Genomic DNA, 6,371 nt, shown 5'->3' with positions numbered 1-6,371 from the left:
TTGGCCATTTCAACAATAGACAAATTTATTTGTAGAAATGATTAACAACCAGATATGATGAAGACATGAAAATGAAGATGGCATCAGAGGATGGTTGGAGCTGCATCAAAGATTAAAGGATGATGGACAACCACTTAAAGTTTGTGGAATAGACTCATGATCGTGGTGCATTATGAGTCACATATTGTAACTAGAGAAAATCTACATGTCATATATTGTTTTATAATGGTTAGTTGTGGTCATTGAAATGTTTTATGTACCTTTCGTAAGACCCAGAGAGGCATGCATACCCTTTGTTATGTTTTCCCTCTATTAGAGAGTTTTAACACCCTAGAAGAGTGTGTCATGCAGGATGGATACACTTGGGTGGCCCGTATTGGTTTTAGATTCTATGAGGGAAATTTTATATTTAGGGGGAGTTCATCGAGAGGTTGGATGAACCATGTATGTGAAGGACTTCCTAGTAAACTAGCGGTTGCTGTGATTGAAGCCCCTGTTTTCAGTAAATGGTTGTTCTTTTATATGGGCATCGACAATTACATGAACAAGGTACAAGGTGTAATTAGAAGACTAGACCAGATATAGATCTTGCATATTGATATCAAGACAAGTGGTCATTAAGGAGGAGTGTTGGAAAATGTAATTTTTACTTGTCTCAGTTGTGACTTTCTATGTAAAAGAATATGTTTCTATTCTATAAGAGTGGTTTCCCTAATTTTATGTGTGATTAGAATATTCTCTTAACCAACTAATTGTGTGTCCAAAATAGTTTCCCTAAAACAATTCTTTTTATATATATGTTATACTTTTTATATATATATAATATTATAATTAATCAATAGTAAAAATAATTTACATTATCAAATTTTATCTTTTTTATTTCATATCAATTAATATTAAAATTTACTTTTATAATTATTATATATCTTCTAACTCCTTTTTCTTCAAGTTATAATAAAGATTCATTTCCTTCTTTTTCAAGTCTTTCATAACCATTGCAACCAACCAACAACATTCATGAATTCAGCTCCACTCCCTTCATTATTTTTATGATTATTTAATCAATTAACTATATAAAAAAACTCAAGTCTCCGTACTTGTTCCTATCATATCAAAAACTCATCTTAAATTAACAAAAAAATAAAGGAAAGAACACACCGAACCAACAAACTTAAGGAATTAAGCTCCACTCCTCTTCATAAATAAATAATAATAATAATTATTTATTTATTATATTTTTACACAGACTAAATCTGTTACATTTTGGTTCGTCTCCGAACATAAAAGATAAAATTTGGCGATCTAGTTGAATTTAGGGGATGATTTTTTTGCCGAAAGCAAAACTTATTGTAATATGAAATATACATGGTGCAACTGCGGTTGGCTACCTACAGGATGTCACAAACCGTGGGCGCAAACGAGAGGACGTTGCGTTCGTTGTCATAGAATATCTGATAATTCTGCTGCTGGAAATTACCGAATATCGAAAGACCGCCTAGGTCACTGGTGATGGGTAGCATTGCAAGGCAGATGACGTCACTGTCAACAGCCAATAAGTAATTCTCCGGGGCCAAATTGTAATCTGCTCCCTTGAAATGGAATGTCATAGTAGGAAAACTTGGATTTGAGGAGCCCTGTTTGTTAAAGCAGAAATCCAGGCTAACGCTTGAGGCATTGGCCCGTGGGAGATTAACCGATGCCCTCAACGCTTCCTTGACAGCGTTATAAGCAGTCTGTGGCAGAAAGCTGTAGGTGCTTCCAGTGTCAATGATAAGTCCACCAGAGCCATCAGGTTGAAGATCAAAGATACCAGCAGGGATACTCAATGATTGGCCACCAACGCTGATTCCCTCCAATGATAGATAATAGAATGATGGATTTGCGCTGCTTTGAATAATAGGAGTGGAACTGACTGTCATGGCATTCAAGCTAGCAGTGCGACCTAAAAACAGAGTGCTGGTTTTGGAGGGAGAATCAGTTACAGAAACCAAACAGTAAGAAAACCTATTTCCCAACGACGGGCCGAGCTGTGAGACCAAGGAGAGAGGTCCTCGTCCGAAGCCTACTACCCCACTTCCTTGCAAGCCAAGTCCTCCATTGTCGTTGCCGCAACCAAACGCAATACGAGGAAGTGATTGAGAAGAAAATGCAAAGGTCTCGAATGAAAGAATCCCGCGGGTGAAGGACTGGTCAACATAGGTATAGTTATATTTACAGGCTCCATTATTGTTGCAAAGAAAGGCCGGAAGAGCCACGCACAAGGAGTTTGTGCAGGGGACTGTAATGAAAGTGGATGACCGGGAAGGATCATAGACTGGAGTTGGTTGTTGATAGCAATTAATACAGGGCTTGCACTGGGCCCATATTAGGTCACTCCCGGTGTCAAAAATTGCAGAAAACGACAATGGCAGCATACCAATTCCCATGTTGATAAGAAATTCTTCATTTCCTGCGCTTACTGGAGCCTGGATATCTGTCGCTTGAGCATCACCCTGAAATTTATTTCCAGACATGAGCTGCAGCTTTTGAAGTCTCTCGTGACTGCGATGGACTGCTCGTTTCCAGCGCTCTGTGAATGTGACATTCGCTGAGGTAAATGAATCTGCACGCACAATATCTATTCTCAATCCATTCAGCGGTTGCACCGAATTTAACGCATGCAAGCAATCCATTAAATCAAAAAATACAGACAGCAATAACAAAGGAAAAAGGAAAAGAAGGTGGCGTTTGCGGGTAACAGGAGATGCGGATACTGTATTTCTAGCCATAGCGATCGAGAAATAATATTTCGTAACGTAAACAGGAAGAGGATGAAGGAAGGACATGTTCTATTTCAATCGACAGCGTTGCATTGATATAGATTTGAGGTATCAACTTATGAAGTCAGTATCATCATCATGCCAGCCTGGAAGTTGTAACAATATGGATCATAAATTTATATCTTCCATCCCAGGAATGATTGTAATTTGTAATATAATCCACCCTAATGACGGTTCCATCAAATTTAGCCACTCAATTTGTTCTACAGAATAGATCTCATAAATTGGGTCCCGCCTTTCTCACATAAACAAGGAACCTAATGCGAAATATTGCGGTATTTAACTAGTTGGCTTGGGTTGGAAATCTTGGATGGTTGCGATAAGGGCGAGATAAAGCGAACATTCTCTTTCAATCGGATTGTCCATACAATATCAAGTTGATCATCTTTTATAATACACTAGTTGTTTGTTTTGTAAGCTAAATTTCAATGCATTTTGTTTCACCTATTATATAATTGTATATAAACCCTAACGTATAAGTTACGTTAAATGATGTTGTTCAATATTTAAATGATGTATTTTCAATAAAGTTATATATTCTTTCCCACTTTAATTATTTTTTTTGAAGTTAGTGTCAATCATGTCTTAATATATACTTGAATTAAGCCGACTCAAGTACCCAATGCCATGTCTTAATATATACTTGAATTAAGCCGACTCAAGTACCCAATGGACTTCGATATGGATCTCACCCAATCGTTATGGGTCTCACCCAATAGATCTCGTAAAGAAGAAGCCTTTCATTCATCCTCTTATTGGTGAGGGAATTGACCTAGCATATGGCACTATAGGGTGAAAATTGTAAGACACAATGGAATAAGAATGACTTTTCAATTCATGGACCACCCTATTATAGTTGTGTGGAACAATGTATAAAATATCTATCAAATATGATCACGTTATTTATGCTCGTGGTTCAACAATATGAATGAGGGTGTGATTTTTTTTGGGTTAAGAGTGAAATGTAATAGTTGGCGATAATTTTTTTTTCAAGAAAATAAAAAATATATATCATAGGTTATGGTAAGGGGAATCCTAAAAAGTTCCCAAAGATGACTCAAAAACATGCTTAGAGAATTTTAAGTTGCAAGTGTAGGGAATAAACACTACCATCTTTAAAAAGTGTCATATAATGAATTTAAAGATGGCATATGTAAGTGGGTTGTTATAGAGATAACATTAACAAAATATATGTGTATATATTTTTAGGTATAGTAGGAATAGGCAAAAGTTATCATAGAAAAATATTTTAATTGACAAGATTGGATGTACCACAATTGAAGAAAATGGTTTGTTTATTCATGATGGGAAAATAACAATATCACAAGTGATACAAGGTTTCGGTAAAGTAAAATCCATATATAGAAGCATGGGTCTCTTTAATAATAAGATGTTTGGGTTCAAGAGGAGGTACATACAATTGATTATATAAGAAATTGTTTTGAAGGTAAAAATCTAAAATGCACTTTTGGCCTACCTTTATCAAGAATGCAAGGCTTACTTAGCATGGCCAAAATATGTATAAGAAGTTTATTGTTTTTTACTCCACTCATAAGGACCAATACAAATGTTGAGAATGGCGAGTGGAAAAATAGGAGGATTATATATATGGAAAACATTTCTTTCCCAACTCTTCCATTGACCAAACATAGTTCTCCATCTTGATAGTTTCTAGTCATAGTTTTTTAGGTTCTAAATTATTGAAGTAATGCTTATTCCTTAAACAACGTTTTTTGTCCATTTGTGGCGCTAGGGTTACCACAAGCCCAACAAAAATTATACTTCTCATTTAGATATTTCCAATGAGCTACTATGCACGACAAAAAGTAGACCATATAAAAAGTTCCACCCCAAGGAAGTTGATGTATAAATTAACTACCATGGGGCCTAGAATCCTCATAGCACCTTATCTTCTAGGGATATGTTATTTTCCTCTTAGGGTTACTTTTCAATGTTACAAGGACATTTTGGCCTCCTGTAATGGAATCTTGCAAATGCGCATAGTCAAGTCCTTAAAATTTATAAATTAGCTACCACCATCCTAACTAGTTTATATTTCTCTATAACATACAATCATTTCTTATTTATTTCAATAACAAAATATATGTTTCACTATCTTACTACGTTTCTACAATATTTCTCTATTCATATTTCTAGTCACATTCCCACCTTACATTTGGTTCTTTATTAAATCTATATCAATGGTATTGGTGGATTCGTAATTATAATTAGAATAGGGGGTAGGGGGATGGGTGGGGGGGGGGGGGGGGGGGGGGGGGGGGGGGGGGGGTGTGGTGTTGAATGGCGTTATCATTGATGCCAATGTTGTTCTTTGAACGCTCTTAATATATTGTTGTCGCTGCGAAAACGACCCTCCAATATTTTTTCCTAACTCAATTTTGGAGCCTATGTGAACTGTCATTTCAAGATATTTAGTGTCATCGTGTTGTTTGATTAAATATCCCAGTGTTTTCCCTAACTGTTATTTCCTCCTCAGTGAATATTTTCTAAGTGTCATCACCTTGACTTGTGTTATCTTATCCAAAGATAGGTGAAGACATAAATTTTCTTAACTTAGTAAATAAATTTGTTCAACATGCACCTCACTCACAAAAGTGAGAAAAAAAACTATGCTTGAGGAAAATCATACTCCAAGATGACAAAGTTGTGCCCTTCTTGAGTGCACTCCTTCGGGATGATAATTGTTCCCTAGTGGAGCATACCCATCATTCTTAGTCAGTGTGCCCTCCTTTGAGAACACTCCTTCAACTCAAAGACTTGTGCCCTCTTCAACTCATGCATGTGTTTTTCTTGTTGCATGTGGGTGCACTCCTAGAAAATAGGAGCAACACTTTACTTCACTCAACTAACTCATTCACTCGTCGACAAGTGGTGATCATGCATGAAATGAGTTTTCAGGTAATATCTTTATAATCAACCTACTTAATCATTCTTGCACATAATCACTCTCATATGGGTTGAGTGCACTTCTTTGGATCAAGGAGCTCTTTGTCGAATTTCATTCCAAGTAAGTTTTGCATGTTGAATCTATTGCTTGCCTTTGATATTTTTTCTGTAAATATTGCTTTCCTTGCCAGTGTTTCACTTCTTTTTAGTTTCTTTGTTGTTGTTTTAGTTCATTCTTTCTACTGCAAGTGTCAATTTTCTATCGCACATTGTGACTCTTCACATTCTGTAACTCTTCATATTCTACTCATAATTGTGACAGAATCTATAAGAACTTGTAGATCCTCACTCTTAGCATTCAAATCATTTTATCTTATTGTTGGACTTGTTCTTGAGTCATTTCAAGCTACATCGTAGTTATGGAAGCAAAGGAATGACTGTCTCATAAAACTATGCCCAAAAAGATAAATTCTCCCTTTGAGCACACTCCTTTGACATGAATAATTATGCCCTCCTTGAGTGCATGAGTGCACCTTGAACCCGCGAGTGTTTTCTCCTTCGTGCTTCAATTGTGCATCCTACGCCCTCTTTGTTCCGCTTAAACACATGAGCACACTAGGAAAGTTTGAATCCTGACCCCTTTGT

At 36.3% G+C, this 6,371-nt stretch overlaps 1 pseudogene; it reads right to left on the bottom strand.

Moving 5' to 3' along the window:
- Window positions 1-1,249: 1,249 nt before the first annotated feature.
- Window positions 1,250-3,081, bottom strand: LOC149263817 (aspartic proteinase nepenthesin-2 pseudogene; annotated as a pseudogene).
- Between the last annotated feature and the right edge of the window lie 3,290 nt (window positions 3,082-6,371).

This window comes from Pinus tabuliformis, chromosome 6 (genome assembly GCF_031772625.1).
Source record: "Pinus tabuliformis cultivar Carrire ecotype Pingquan chromosome 6, CPIR1, whole genome shotgun sequence".
NCBI classification, from domain to species: domain Eukaryota; kingdom Viridiplantae; phylum Streptophyta; class Pinopsida; order Pinales; family Pinaceae; genus Pinus; species Pinus tabuliformis.
The sequence above is the reverse complement of the archived record's forward strand: the minus strand, read 5'-3'. Positions and strand labels throughout refer to the sequence as shown.